The sequence below is a fragment of the Saimiri boliviensis genome, chromosome 2 (genome assembly GCF_048565385.1).
Source record: "Saimiri boliviensis isolate mSaiBol1 chromosome 2, mSaiBol1.pri, whole genome shotgun sequence".
Lineage (NCBI taxonomy): Eukaryota > Metazoa > Chordata > Mammalia > Primates > Cebidae > Saimiri > Saimiri boliviensis.
In genome coordinates, this window is record NC_133450.1 from 168739271 (window position 1) to 168754166 (window position 14896).

A 14896-nucleotide genomic window follows, 5' to 3' on the forward strand; every position below is an offset into this window, starting at 1 on the left:
TGCGGGTCCTTAGTTTGCATTGTTCAATACACTATTTATGTGCTGATTGACCTCTTGCTGGGGAGTGGCACTTTTAAGACAGTATCAGCTGTGGTACTATGGGGAGAATCAGGTGGTGGGCAGGGCCATAGAACTCCCAAGAGTATACGTCTTTGTCTTCAGCTAGCAGGGTGGATAGGGAAGGGCCATTAGATGGAGGCAGGGCTATGTGTGTCTGTGTTCAGACTCTTCCTGTGCGGGTCTTGCTGCAGCTGCTGTAGGGGATGAGGGGATTGTTCCCAGGTCAATGAAGTTACGTTCCTAGGAGGATTATGGCTGCTTCTACTGTGTCATGCAGGTTGCCAGAGAAGTGGGGGAAAGCCGGCAGTCACAGGTCTCACCCAGCTCCCACACAACTCAAAAGGCCATTCCCACTGTGCTGGCGCAAAAGCACTGAGTCTGTTTCCAAACAGTGGGCCAGCAGGGCTGAGAACCTGCCCTAGGCTACCCACCTCCCATCTGCAGCAGCAAGTAGGACTTTTGTTCTTCCCCCACCTCTGGCATCTGCACTCTGGGTTGACTTCTGGCCAGGAGACTTCTCATTGTAATTGTTATGAAGTTCAGCCGGAGGTTTTCTTCTCCCTGTGGCCTTTTCCCAGTTTCTCTGGCAACCCTCGCCAAAGATCCCTGTGAGGCAAGGCAGAAATGGCTTACCAGGGGACCCAGCAGTTCTCACTGCTTCTTCTACCCTGTATTTCACTTAGCTCTCTAAATTGACTCAGCTCCAGGTAAGATCAGCGTCTTCTCCCGTGATCTAGACCTTCAGGTTCCCCATGGGGAGAGCATGTTCAGGGGCAAATAATCCTTTTCCACTTCCACAGTTTGGGCACTCACAGAATTTGGAGTGTCTCTTAGGTCCTGCAGGAGCAATCTGCTTCCTTCAGAGGGTCTGTGGGTTCTCATAGCTTTCCTGATTTATTCCTGCAGTCATTCTGGAGCAAAAGTTCACAGTGCAAGCCTTCACATACTGCTCTGTCTGTCCAAATGGAAGCTGCAATCTAGTCCTGCCTCCTGCCTTCCATGATCCCCAGGACTGGCTTTCAGTTTTTTGTCTTGTTTTGTTGCATCCCTCCAAGACTCAATGTACTGCTCTTCATTTTCTTGCTTTTTTCTTCCTTTTTTTTTTTTTTTTTTTTCTGAGGCAGAGTTTTGCTCTTGTTGCCCAGGCTGGAGTGCAATGGCACAATCTCGGCTCACTGCAACCTCTGCCTCCTGCATTCAAGTGATTCTCCTGCCTTAGTCTCTTCAGTAGCTGAGATTACAGGTGCCTGCCAGCGTGCCCGGCTAATTTTTTGTATTTTTAGTAGAGATGGGGTTTTACCATGTTGGCCAGTCTGGTTTTGAACTTCTGGCCTCAAGCAATCCATCTTTCTCAGCCTCCCAAAGTGCTGGGATTACAGGCATGAGCCACCACACCCAAACAATGTACTACTCTTTAAAAGAGGAACAATGATCCCATCTTACATTTTCTATGCCATCTGGTTATAAAATTCATTCTGACACTCAAATGAAAGAAAATACAATTAAGTAAAATCAACATTATTCAAATGAGAGTGCTCTCTGACAGGTATCACAGGCTGAGAGTTTAGCTCTCATTTTTATAGTTTCAAAAACTTTTTGTTTATAATTCACCAAAGGATGACCAAATTTGAGGAGACTGGGTCATTCTACCAAAACTTAGAAGAACCTTTATTTTTAGATGTCAATTGTTTCTGTCTGTCCATTACTGCCAGTTCCACCTGTTGATCCTCATCCTCTGTTTCTGTCAACCTGGTGGGACTATCAATCACAACATCTAATGGAGATGGGGCCTGGTAGGAGATGGTTGGATCATGGAGGTGTTTCTCATGAACAATTTAGCACCAGCACAGAACGAGTGCTGTTCTTGTGACAGTGAGTGAGTGAGTGAGTTACTGATAATGAGATCTGGTTTTTTAAAATGTGTAGCACTGCCCTTTTGGCTCTCTGAGCAGCACCATGGCGGTTGTCAAGAACAAGCGCCTTTCGAAAGGCGGCGAAAAGGGAGCCAGGAAGAAAGTGGTTGATCCATTTTCTAAGAAAGATTGGTATGATGTGAAAGCACCCACTATGTTCAATATAAGAAACATCGGAAAGACGCTAGTCACCAGGACCCAAGGAACCAAAATTGCATCCGATGGCCTCAAGGGCCGAGTGTTTGAAGTTAGTCTTGCTGATTTGCAGAATGATGAAGTTGCATTTAGGAAATTCAAGCTCATTACTGAAGACGTTCAGGGCAAAAACTGCCTGACTAACTTCTGTGGCATGGATCTTACCCGTGACAAAATGTGTTCCATGGTCAAAAAATGGCAGACAATGATTGAAGCTCATGTTGATGTCAAGACTACCGATGGTTACTTGCTTCGTCTGTTCTGTGTTGGGTTTTACTAAAAAAAGCAACAATCAGATATGGAAGACCTCTTATGCTCAGCACCAACAGGTCCGCCAAATCCGGAAGAAGATGATGGAAATCATGACCCGAGAGGTGCAGACAAATGACTTGAAAGAAGTGGTCAATAAATTGATTCCAGACAGCATTGGAAAAGACACAGAAAAGGTTTGCCAATCTATTTATCCTCTCCATGACGTCTTCGTTAGAAAAGTAAAAATGCTGAAGAAGCCCAAGTTTGAATTGGGAAAACTCATGGAGCTTCATGGTGAAGGCAGTAGTTCTGGAAAAGCCTCTGGAGATGAGACAGGTGCTAAAGTTGAACGAGCTGATGGATATGAACCACCAGTCCAAGAATCTGTTTAAAGTTCAGACTTACAGTAGTGGCAAATAAAAAGTTATTTGTGAAAAAAATAAATAAAAAATAAAAAATAAAATGTGTAGCACTGCTCCCCCCACCTCTTGCTCTTGTTCTGTAAGATATCTGCTCTCCCTTTGCCTTCCACCATGATGGAAGCTTCCTGAGGCCTCTCCAGAAGCCAAGCAGATGCTAGCATTATGCTTCCTGTGCAGCCTGCAGAACAATATGACGCCAACTAAGTTTCTGTTCATTATAAATTACCCAGTTTCAAGTAATTCTTAATAGCAATGCAAAAACAAACTAATACACATAGAGTGACCTAGATTTGGCCAAACATAGTAGCCCATACCCTTGAACCCAGTCATTTGTTCAAAGCCATGGACAATCTGTGGTGGGCATATGTCCCAAGATGGATTAATTGTCCTCTTAGGTTGTTGCTATTTGGAACTAGAAGAGAAGGGACCTTGTTTTCAGATCACAAAATCTAGAAGGACATGCATATGGGACACCCAGTAGCTACATAAACTATGTGTGTATGTTATAAAGCTTAGAAGGCAGGTTGGGTGCGGTGGCTCATGCCTGTAATCCTAGCACTTTGGGAGGCCAAGGCTGGTGGATTATGAAGTCAAGAGCTCAAGAGCAACCTGGCCAAGGTGGTGAAACACCATCTCTCACCATCTCTACTAAAAATACAAAAAAATTAGCTGGGCATGGTGGCAAGTGCCTGTAATCCCAGCTACTTGGGAGGCTGAGGCAGAAAATTGCTTGAACCTGAGAGGCAGAGGTTGCAGTGAGCCAAGATCACACCACTGCACTCCAGCCTAGGTGACAGAGTGAGACTCTGTCTCAAAAAAAAAAAAAAAAAAAAAAAGCTTAGAAGTCTACTTAAAATTTTCAAAAAGATATCTTATAATATTGCTATGATATTTATTTTCCATTTAAAAAAGAGAAACAGGCTAGGTATGGTGGCTCACACCTGTAATCTCAGCACTTTGGGAGGCCCAGGTGGGTGGATAACCTGAGGTCAGGAATTCAAGACCAGCCTAGCCAACTGGTGAAACCCTGTCTCTATTAAAATACAAAAAATTAGGCCAGGCGCGGTGGCTCAAGCCTGTAATCCCAGCACTTTGGAAGGCCGAGGCAGGTGGATCATGAGGTCAAGAGATCGAGACCATCCTGGTCAACATGGTGAAACCCCGTCTCTACTAAAAATACAAAAAAATTATCTGGGCATGGTGGCACGTGCCTGTAATCCCAGCTACTCAGGAGGCTGAGGCAGGAGAATTGCCTGAACCCAGGAGGTGGAGGTTGCAGTGAGCCGAGATCGTGCCATTGCACTCCAGCCTGGGTAACAAGAGCAAAACTCTGTCTCAAAAAAAAAAAAATACAAAAAATTATCTAGGCATGGTAGCAGACAACTTTAATCCCAACTACTAGGGAGGCTGAGACAGGAGAATCACTTGAACCCAGGAGACAGAGGTTGCAGTGAGTGGAGATCGCGCCACTGTACTCCAGCCTGGGCAACAAGAGAGAAACTCTGTCTAAAATAAAATAAAATAACTTTTTAAAAAAGAGAGAGAAACAGACAGTCCACAGTCCAATAAAACTTTTGAGATGCTTAAGTATATTAGATAACTTAGAAAGTCTGGGAAAACAACAGTACAGATTGGAGTGGGAAAAGATTTCCCAGACCTGAGGGACTTTAATGGAACCTTGAATGATCTGGATGAATACAGATTTATAGTGACTATATTTTAGATAGCCGGAATATTATTAGCAAAAGCGAAAAACAAAAAAGGAAGCAGGCAGCAAAGTCCACCTGACTGTAACTTGGGTTATCAGCAGGCAGTTAGGCCAAAAAACACAAGATTTATATCCGGGAGTCTTGAGACTGAGGACAGGGACCAGCATTGACTTGAGGTAAGAGGAACTAGAAAGAAGAAGGTGAAAGGCAGAGAGGATGAGGACTAGAGAGAGGAACCCTGCTGGCCCCTGTGAGCTAGATAATTTACATGCCTAAGTGCCTTCTATCTACATAGACAAATTGTATGTGATCCTACACACACACACACACACACACACACACACACACACACTCCCATCCCACTCCCCTCCCCACACCAAAAACCCATCACCATGGCCTCTCCTGTTTAAGCCAGAGGCAGAGCTAGGACAGGGCCATCCAAATGCTGGCCTAGGGTAAGGGACCAAAATACGCCTTGGTAAAATATGATGGATTGTTGAGCTGGAGACAGTAAAAAAGAAGCAAATGCAGACCAGGCGCAGGGGCTCATTCATGCAATCACAGCACTTTGGGAGGCCGAGGCAGGCGAATCACCTGAGGTTGGGAGTTTGAGACATGGAGAAACCCCATCTCTACTAAAAATACAAAATTAGCTGGGTGTGGTGGCACATGCCTGTAATCCCAGCTACTTAGGAGGCTGAGGCAGGAGAATCACTTGAACTCAGGAGGAGGAGGTTGCAGTGAGCGGAGATAGCACCGCTGCAGTCCAGCCTGCTGGGCAACAATAGCAAAACTCTGTCTCAAAAAAAGAAAAAGAAGCAAATGTACGAAGGCTTTCTGCTCTTCTATTGCCTAAAAACAGGACATAATTTATTATATGTTTTTTAAAAAGGTACTCTGCCCACCTTTCTACCAAGGATAACAAAGGTCAACTACCAAAGACAGCTTTAGAGACTGTTGGGCTAGAGGTGGCAACACAGGAATCTACGTAAATAAGCTTAACTGTGCCGAGGCACAGTGGCTCACGCCTGTAATCCCAGCACTTTGGAAGGCCGAGGTGGGCAGATCACAAGATCAAGAGATCGAGATCATCCTAGCCAACATGGTGAAACCCTGTCTCTACTAAAAATACAAAAATTAGCTGGGTGTGGTGGTGCGTGCCTGTAATCCCAGCTACTTGGGAGGCTGAGGCACGAGAATCACTTGAACCCAGGAGGCGGAGGTTTGAGTGAGCCAAGATCACGCCATTGCACTCCAGCCTGTCGACAGAGCGAGACTCTATCTAAACAAACAAACAAACAAACAAACAAGCTTAACTAACTAGCCTTTACCTGTCAGTTATTTGCCTTCCCCCACGTTGGCATCATAGACCTGTAAAGTCCTATTCCTTGTTTTCTCAATTCTCCGAAAGTGTACTATTTTTATTTTTTATTTTTTGAGATGGACTTTCGCTCTTATTGCTCAGGCTGGAGTGCAGTGGTTCGATCTCCGCTCACTGCAACCTCTACCTCCCAGGTTCAAGAGATTCTCCTGCCTCAGCCTCCCAAGTAGCTGGGATTATAGGCACATGCCACCACACCCAGCCAATCTTTGTATTTTATGTAGAGATGGGGTTTCAACATGTTGGCCAGGCTGATCTAGAACCCCTGACTTCAAGTGATCCACCCACCTCAGCCTCCCAAAGTGCTGGGATTTATAGGTGTGAGCCACCACACCAGGCCTATTTTTTTTTTTTTTTTTTTTTTTTTTTAGACAGTCTCACTCTGTTGCCCAGGCTGGAGTGCAATGGACTGATGTCAGCTCACTGCCCAACCTCTGCCTCCTGGGTCCAAGTGATTCTCCTGCCTCACCCTCCTAAGTAGCTGGGATTACAGGCATGTACCACCATGCCCAGCTAATTTTTGTATTTTTTAGTAGATACATAGTTTTGCCATGTTAACCAGGGCTGGTCTCAAACTCCTGACCTCAAGTGATCCACCTGCGTCAGCCTCCCAAAGTGCTGGGATTTCAAGGTGTGAGCTACCACACCCAGTGCAAGCATACTGTTAATATTTGTTGCTGCATTAGCCCATTCTTACATTGCTATTAAAAACTATCTGAGACTAGGTAATTTATAAAGAAAAGAGGTTTAATTGACTCACAGTTCCACAGGCTGTACAAGAGGAGTGGCTGGGAAGGCCTACGAAAACTTACAATCACGGCGGAAGTCAAAGGGGAAGCAGGCATATCTTACGTGGCTGGAACAAGAGGAAGAGAGTTAAGTGGGAGGTGCTACACACTTTCAAACGCCAGATCTTGTGAGAACTCCATCAGGAGACAGGACTAGGGGGATGATGCTAAAGCATTAGAAGCCACCTCCATGATCCAATCACCTCCCATTAGGACCCACCTCCAACACTCAGGATCACAATTCAACATGAGCTTTGATGCGGACCCAGAGCCAAACCGTATCAGTTGCCCAGGCTGGTCTCAAACTCCTGGCCTCAAGAGATCCTCTCACCTCTGCCTGCCAAATACTTGACATTATAGGTGTGTGCCACCACAGCTGGTTTAGTGTTCTTTGTTGAAGATACCATATGAGCAGGAATACAAAGCTGTCTCTCTAAGAACTGCTCATGCTCTGTCTCCCATGTGTTTATAAAATATATGTTTAAAAACTTTTCTTGAGACAGGATGTCGCTCTGTCACCCAGACTGGAGTGCAGTGCCGAGATCACAGCTCACTGCAGCCTCAACCTGCCGGGCTCAAGCAATCCTTCCACCTTGGTCTCCCTAGTAGCTGGAACTATAGGCATGGGCCACCATACCTGACTAATTTGTTTTTGTTTGTTTGTTTTTACCATGTACCCCAGGCTGGTCTCAAACTCCTGACTTCAAGCAATTGGCCTGCCTCAGCTTCCTAAGGTGTTGGGATTACAGGTGTAAGCCACTGAGCCCAGCCACATGTTAAAAAACTTTTATTTTTCCCCTCTTAATCGGTCTTTTTTTAACAGAGGTCTGTTCCAACTAAGACTCTATGAGGATTTTTATTTTTCCCCTATACTAGCATGACTTGTTTCAAACAGCTTATCCCAAACAAGAAAAACTGGGAAAATCTTATCCTCTCTTTTTCTACCTCTTGCTTCCTCTCGGGACATCTAGCAAAAAGTTTCTTGTAGCTCTATGAACTGATCTGAAAAGTTATGAACTAGACTGTGGACCAGGTGTAGAGTTACAAGTAAAATACAGGACAGTTGAATTTGAATTTCAGATAAACCCAAAAAAAGACAAATGTAGTATAAGTGTGTCCCAGATAGTTCATGGACATACTTATACTAAAAAGTTATTCATTAATTATTGATATCTGAAATTCAATTTAACTGGGCATCTTGTATTTTTTATCTGGTAAACTGGCAACCCTATCTGGAGTCCCTATACACTGTGTGAATATGTAAGATATGCGGCAAAGCAATACAGGATCTCTCCTTTTCTGCCCTACAGGGGAAGGTCATCCAACTGTCTCTGATGCCTGCGGACTGTTCTCTGATGCTGCAGGTATGTCTCCTGTCTTCTCTTTGCTGGAACCCCACTAAGCGATTGAAGAGCACTTAGTGTTTCTGGTTTGCATTTGTTGGTTTATTCAGACATGCCCAGCCAATTTTTCATATTTTTAGTAGAGGCAGGTTTGCCATGTTGCCCAGGCTGGTCTCAAGCTTCTAAGCTCAGGCAATTCACCTGCCTTGGCCTCCCAAAGTGCTAGGAATATAGGCATAAGCCATCGTGCCCAGCTTGGATTTTTTTCCTTTTTTCAGACAAGGTCTCATTCTGTTGCTCCAACTGGAGTGCAGTGGCACAATTATGGCTCACTGCAGTCTTGACCTCCTGGGCTCAAGTAATCCATCCACTTCAGCCTCCCAAGTAACTATGACTACAGACACAGACCACCACCATGCTCAGCTAAATTTTTAAATTTTTTGTAGAGCTGGAGTTCTTTTTTTTTTATTATTGCATTTTAGGTTTTGGGGTACATGTGAAGAACATGCAAGATTGTTGCATAGGTACACACATGGCAGTGTGATTTGCTGCCTTCCTCCCCTTCACCTATATCTGGCATTTCAGAGCTGGAGATCTTACTATGTTGCCCAGAGAACTCCTGGGCACATTTAATCCTTCTACCTGCATCTTCTAATTGGGATTACAGGCATGAGCCACTGGTGCCAGGCTACTTGCTGTTTCTTTCTGGGAATCTTTGCTATTCATTTTTCCCTAACAAGACACACACACACACTGTACCATGAATAAGATATATTCTTTTTTTTTTTTTTCCTTTGAAACTGAGTCTTGCTCTTCTTGCCCAGGCTGGAGTGCAATGGCGCAATCATGACTCACTGCAACCTCTGCCTCCCAGGTTTGAGTGATTCTCCCACCTCAGCCTCCTGAGTAGCTGAGATTACAGGCATGTACCAACACACCCAGCAATTTTTTTTATATTATTAGTGGAGAGGGAGTTTCACCATGTTGGCCAGGCTAGTCTCAAACTTCTGACCTCAGGTGATCCACCTGTTCAGCCTCCCAAAGTGCTGGGATTGTAGGTGTGAGCCACCATGCCCAGCGATAGTTGTAGATATTCAACACCAAGGGATCACATTGTAACTATTTGACTTTGCTCTTTTCTCTACTATACACCAGGGCCTTCCTGACTAGGTAAATGTTCCAGTATAAATGTTCCCTCTCTCCATCATTCTTCAAGACCCTTCTAGTTAATGTTGCCTTTCTTGGAAGCCCCTTGTCAGGTGCCCCATCCCCACCATTTCCCTCAAGAATCCCTACCCAGGCCAGGCGCGGTGGCTCAAGCCTGTAATCCCAGCACTTTGGGAGGCCGAGGCGGGTGGATCATGAGGTCAAGAGATCAAGACCAGCCTGGTTAACATGGTGAAACCCTGTCTCTACTAAAAATACAAAAAAATTAGCTGGGCATGGTGGCAAATGTAATCCCAGCTACTCAGGAGGCTGAGGCAGGAGAATTGCCTGAACCCAGGAGGTGGAGGTTGCGGTGAGCCAAGATCGTGCCATTGCACTCCAGCCTGGGTAATAAGAGCAAAACTCCGTCTCAAAAAAAAAAAAAAAAAAAAAAAAAAAAAAAAAAAAGAATCCCTACCCTCCTCCTAAGAAGAGAACATTCCCCCTTTGTCTCTTGTGGGTGGGAGCAGGTTGGGAGGACGTACAAACATGAACACCTGAGAGACTGTGCTTTGCTTAGACACAGCAGACTCTGGGAGGTGAAGATAAGCCCTAGTGTTAGATGCACTTGGCATCCCCAGAAATGTATCTAAAAAGCAAGGCACATTTCTCCAAGGTGTGTATTTTTTTTCTTAGCTACAGTGTCTAATCACCTATAATGTAAGAATATTCTTCCTGAAAATGTAACAACCCAATGGGTTCATTTTGCTGTCTGCCCAGATAAAGCCAATTTACCAAGACAAAAGAATTGTAATAGAGAAAAAGTTTAATTTACACAAGGTTAGCCATGTTATGTGGGAGATGGAGTTATTACTCAAATCAATCTCTCTGAAGATTTGGAGACTAGGGTTTTTCAAGGATAGATTGGTGGCAATGGAATGTGTGCTGACTGTGAATGTAATCCTAGGGATGTGGAAAGTTGTCCTCATGTGCTGAGTCTGCTTCTGGGTAGAACCACAGAGTCATTGGTGATTCCAGGTGGAGCCATCAATTTATCAGTAGTCAGAAATGCAAAAACCTGAAAAGATATCTCAAAAGGCCAACCTTAGTTTTTTTTTTTATTGTTTTTTTTTTTTAGAGATAGGGTTTCACCATGTTCGCCAGGTTGGTCTTGAACTGCTGACCTCAGGTAATCCACCCACCTCGGCCTCCCAAAGTGCTGGGATTACAAGCGTGAGCCACCACACCCAGCCCAACCTTAGGTTCTATAATAGTGATGCTATCTGCAGGAGTCACCGGGGAAGTTGAGACTCTTGTAACCTCTGGAATAATGGCTGGTAATTGTTTATGTCTACACTTTAGCAGAATTCTGGCTTCTCTCATCCTCCTAGCCTGATGATCTTTCATTAGCTTTACAAAGGTGGTTTAGTTTTGGGGAAGGGCTAATACCATATTTTTCTTTTTAAAAAATTTTTATTTTTATACATGGAGGGGGGCTATTATCATTTAGACTGCAAATTAATGTCTCCCAAAGTTAGCTTGGCCCAAGCCCAGGAATGCTTAAGGGCAGTTTGGAGGTTAGCTACAAGATGGGGGTTGGTTAGATCAGATTTCTCTCTTTTTTTTTTTTTTTTTTTAGAGGTGGGGTTTTACCATGTTGGCCAAGCTGGTCTCGAACTCTTGACCTCGTGATCCGCCTGCCTCAGCCTCCCAAAGTGCTGGGATTACAGGCTTGAGCTACTGTGCCTGGCTAGATCAGGTCTCTTTTACTGTCATAATTTTCTCACTGTTATAATCTTTGCAAAGGGAGTTTCAAAAATGATATAAATTTGAAGAGTAGCAAAAGGGTAATTGTGTTGAGAAACAATTAGATTTTCCCCCCCTGTGCCTGGCTTATGTGACCAGAGGTATACATGGCTCTCTTTACCATTCTAGGTAGCAGTGTCGGCTCTAATTATATTCTTATTTTGTTGTATTATAAATTTCCCTTCTCAACTGAGCTAGGATAGAAATTTCCCCCATAATTTAACAGTCTACATAAGGAGGCAGTAAGACCCGCCTGATAGGAAAAAATGAAGACATGTACAATAAAAGCCTAAAAGCTATAGAATAAAATGTAGCATCAATTCCTAGAATCAGATCCCATTAACATTTTGGTCTACTTTCTTGGGCTTCTATGAGACCTGTCTGTATCTGTATTAGTCCATTCTCACACTGCTATAAAGACACACCTGAGACTGGGTAATTTATATAAAAAAAAAGAGGTTTAACTGGTTCATAGTTCTGCAGGTTGTACAAAATGTAAGGCAGCACCTGCTTCTGAGGAAGCCTTAGAAAGCTTTTACCCATGGTGGAAGGCAAAGTGGGAGCTGGAGAAAGAGAGAAATACACTTTTAAGTAACCAGATCTTGTATTCATTCACCATCATGAGAATGGTACCGAGGAGATGGTGCTAAACCATTAATGAGAAATTGCCCCACAATCACCTCCCACCAGGCTGCACTTCCAACATTGGGGATTACAATTTGACATGAGATTAGGGCAAGGATACAGGTCCAAACCACATCAGTATCCTTATAGAAATAGGCACAACAACCATCTTCATATAGAAAAGGCACCAACAAATTTTTTTTTTTTTTTTTTTTTTTTGAGACGGAGTTTCGCTCTTGTTACCCAGGCTGGAGTGCAATGGCACGATCTCGGCTCACCGCAACCTCCGCCTCCTGGGTTCAGGCAATTCTCCTGCCTCAGCTTCCTGAGTAGCTGGGATTACAGGCACGAGCCACCATGCCCAGCTAATTTTTTGTATTTTTAGTAGAGACAGGGTTTCACCTTGTTGACCAGGATGGTCTCGATCTCCTGACCTCGTGATCCACCCGCCTCAGCCTCCCAAAGTGCTGGGATTACAGGCTTGAGCCACCGCGCCCGGCTAACAAATTTTTTTTTTTTTATATACAGAGTCTTGCTTTGTTGCCCAGGCTGAAGTGAGGTGGTGCAATCTCAGCTCACTGCAACCTCTGCCTCCCAGGTTCAAATGATTGTCCCACCTCAGCCTCCTGAGCAGCTAGAATTATTGGCTTGTGCCACCACGCCCGGCTACTTTTTGTATTTTTAGTAGAGACAGGGTTTTACCATGTTGGCCAGGTTGGTCTTGAGCTCCTGACCTCAGGTGATTTGCCCACTTCAGCTTTCCAGAGTGCTGGGATTATAGGCGTAATAAACACTTTCTGTGAAAGTAAATATTTCAAACTTTGCGGGCCACACAGTTTCCTATAACTTCTCAACTCTAGCATTATAATGCAAAAGCAGCCATAGACAACATGAAAATAAATGAGAAGGCCTGTGTTCTAATTAAATTTGTTTGTTTGTTTGTTTGAGACAGAGTATCTCTGTCACCCAGGCTGGGGTGCAGTGGCGTGATCTTGCCTCACTGCAACCTCCTCCTCCCAGGTTCAGGTGATTCTCCTGCCTCAGCCTCCTGAGTAGCTGGGATTACAGGCACGCCCCACCATGACAAGCTAATTTTTTGTATTTTTAGTAGAGACGGGGTTTCACCATGTAAGCCAGGACTGGTGTCAATCTCCTGACCTCGTGATCCACCCACCTCAGCCTCTCAATGTGCTGGGGTTATAAGTGTGAGCCACTGTACCCAGCCAATAAAAACTTTATTTAACAAAATACAGTGACAATGTATTCTCCAATAAAAGAAACCTGGGCTCCTGGAAGAAATGGCTGATTCTAGGCATGAGGCAGGAAGTATACAAGATGAGCCATGGCATCTTATAGTGCCAGAAAGTAAACAAGTCCTCAAAACACAAGAGAATTGGGAGCATGTCAAAGGGACACAGGAGCCAAACTAAAACAGCTCTCGATAGCTGTAAAGAAAAAAAATCTTTTTTCTACATTATCCTAGGTTCACTAGGTGGGTCCTAGAAATCAAACTGAAAAAAGACAAACAAGAGAAAAACCAGTTTTAATCACAAACCTGCATAGAGGACTTCACAAAGAAAAAAATGTGGTTCAAGGAGGCAGTCAGATGATTGAGGCTTATATATCCTGTTAGACTAAACAAAGGAAAATGGGCTTGGGGATTCCAGGTCAGAAGGTAAGCTCTGGGAAATGGAGAGGGGAAAGGTATGGTAAATAGAGGTTGCCTGGTTATGCAAATAACAATCTCTCAGTTGACAAGAGTTGTCTTTCAGAGTACTTCTCTTCCTGGTACAGTCACATTTACAAATAGAAATTTTCTTTACAAAAGGGAAAATTGATACTTTATTTTTCAGTAGTTAGGGGGAGGAAAGAGCTTTCTCTGCATTTCCTGGTTCTCAATTGCCTTTAATGTAAAATAATCCTTAAGCTAAGGTGGCATATTTTGGGGTGGCATTTCTTGGTATCCTTATGGCCAAAGCTAGAACAATTTGATCAACAAAATAAGTAAGTAGTTGCTCATTCAGGAATAGGCAAAGAAAAATGAGTAAGTAGTTGTTTTCTAAATGGAGGTTTTACTATAATTTCGGTATGGAGAAGGTCAACAGATCGAGGAGACAATTGGAAAGATGGTTTGGTTGCTCCTAAGGTGAGAGGGGAAAGTCCTACCACACAGGGGCCACACAAATGCTACATACAGTAGGAGATTCTTCTTTAAAGGTTTAGCTTGCTTCAATTTTCTTGTCCTTTGTTCCTCACTTTCAGGGCCAGGTTTCTTTACTCTCTGTGTTCCCCTGGCCCTGGTAAACAACCTTCCCGCCAGTCCTTATCTATAGAGCCCATGGAGGGAGCCCACATCTGCTTCCCACTCTGTGAATTACCCCTCCCACCGCAGTGACTTATCCCTTCCCACCTTCCCACTGGTGTAACTGCATTCCTGTACTTTTCAAGTTAGCCAGCCAGATTCAGCTTAGATTCTGCAGTCCAACTCCAGCCAATGGAGGCAAGACACAGTAAGAGGGACAAGCTGTGTTAAGAGATAATAAAGGCCGGGCGCGGTGGCTCAAGCCTGTAATCCCAGCACTTTGGGAGGCCGAGGCGGGTGGATCACAAGGTCGAGAGATCGAGACCAACCTGGTCAACATGCTGAAACCCTGTCTCTACTAAAAATACAAAAAATTAGCTGGGCATGGTGGCGCGTGCCTATAATCCCAGCTACTCAGGAGGCTGAGGCAGGAGAATTGCCTGAACCCAGGAGGCGGAGGTTGCGGTGAGCCGAGATCGCACCATTGCACTGGGTAACAAGAGCAAAACTCCATCTCAAAAAAAAAAAAAAAAAAAAAAGAGATAATAAAAACTATCCACCCCAAATACACAGAATATACATTCTACTCAGCACCACATCACACCTACTCTAAAATTGACCACATAATTGGAAGTAAATCACTCCTCAGCAAATGCAAAATAACGAAAATCATAACAAACAGTCTCTCAGACCACAGTGCAATCAAGTTTGAACTCAGAATTCAGAAACTAACTCAGAACCGCACAGCTTCATGGAAACTGAACAACTGGCTCTTGAATGTTGACTGGATAAACAATGAAATGAAGGCAGAAATAAAGATGTTTTAGAAACCAACGAGAATGAAGACACAGCATACCAGAATCTCTGGAACACATTTAAAGCAGTGTCTAGAGGAAAATATATAGCAATATATGCCCACATGAGAAGCCAGAAAATACCTAAAATTGACACCCTA

The 14896-nt window shown here is 44.0% G+C and overlaps 1 long non-coding RNA gene and 1 pseudogene across 1 annotated transcript in view; one reads left to right on the forward strand and one right to left on the reverse strand.

Moving 5' to 3' along the window:
• The window catches only part of LOC141582840 (uncharacterized), a 112469-nt gene that overhangs the window by 76616 nt on the left and 20957 nt on the right, over positions 1–14896 (reverse strand). The gene's annotated exons all lie outside the window — the stretch shown is intronic.
• LOC101045256 (small ribosomal subunit protein eS1 pseudogene) lies at positions 2017–2853 on the forward strand (annotated as a pseudogene).